Here is a 360-nt window from a genome sequence, read left to right as displayed (position 1 = left end):
CACAATCTGAAAAGGTTCACCCAGTTATGTGTCTGTGGCATTTATGTATCCGGTAGTAATACTGGAAAACAAGGTGCTTAGGGCCACGGCCAAGACTCATAAAGAATCTGTGTTCAAGAATCATCACACTGAACTAAGAGAATCAACAACACTATCTGAATTCTGAGTTCCTATAGATGCCAATCACTCTGAGCTTCAATGGATAAAGTGAGATGCCGGAACTGTTCAGAAGCAAAAAGCAACTAGTCCCGCTCATCTAATTAGGATCTGAGCTTCAATCAAAAACTCTGAGATATTATTGCTTCTCAACCTATTAGTCTTCTATTTTATTTGTCTAGTTGCTTGAGGACAAGCAACAGT

The sequence above is a fragment of the Arachis ipaensis genome, chromosome B04, assembly GCF_000816755.2.
Source record: "Arachis ipaensis cultivar K30076 chromosome B04, Araip1.1, whole genome shotgun sequence".
Classification (NCBI taxonomy): domain Eukaryota; kingdom Viridiplantae; phylum Streptophyta; class Magnoliopsida; order Fabales; family Fabaceae; genus Arachis; species Arachis ipaensis.
This window is presented reverse-complemented; position numbering follows the sequence as displayed.